The sequence below is a fragment of the Bison bison genome, unplaced genomic scaffold (assembly GCF_000754665.1).
Source record: "Bison bison bison isolate TAMUID 2011002044 unplaced genomic scaffold, Bison_UMD1.0 scf7180017864500, whole genome shotgun sequence".
Classification (NCBI taxonomy): domain Eukaryota; kingdom Metazoa; phylum Chordata; class Mammalia; order Artiodactyla; family Bovidae; genus Bison; species Bison bison.
The window spans coordinates 8,150,508-8,150,957 of record NW_011495059.1 but is presented as its reverse complement, the minus strand read 5'-3'; positions in this window follow the sequence as shown (position 1 = coordinate 8,150,957).

Sequence of the window (450 nt, the reverse complement as noted above, 5' to 3'; positions counted from 1 at the left end):
AGTCACGCATAGTGGATGGAGCCATCACCATAGCCTCTCTCTCCCCACATGTCTGCATCACAGCTGAACAATAGAGATGCTTGCCCATCAAGCAATTGAATCACTGAAGAACAGAGTAAGACTCCACCCAGGATGCCCTTTTAAGTGCCTGATGCTCTGAACTATAGAGTAGTAGTAATAGTAGTAGTAGTAGTAGCCTGGGGGGCCCCTCATTGTGCCTGACATGCTGAGCAACAGAGAAGGACCCCAGACAAGCCAGCCTTCAAAGTCCGTGAATGCACGGAACTACGGAGAAATACTAGCCAAAGAGGCCTTCAGATTGCCAGCTGCAAGAGGCTCAAAGAAAGATACTGATAGGGCCATAACACCTGCATACTTGTCACTGTCAGGGTCCCCACAAGCCAAGCAGCTGTGTCACCTTCATGCTCAACTCTCACTCAGAACTTCCAC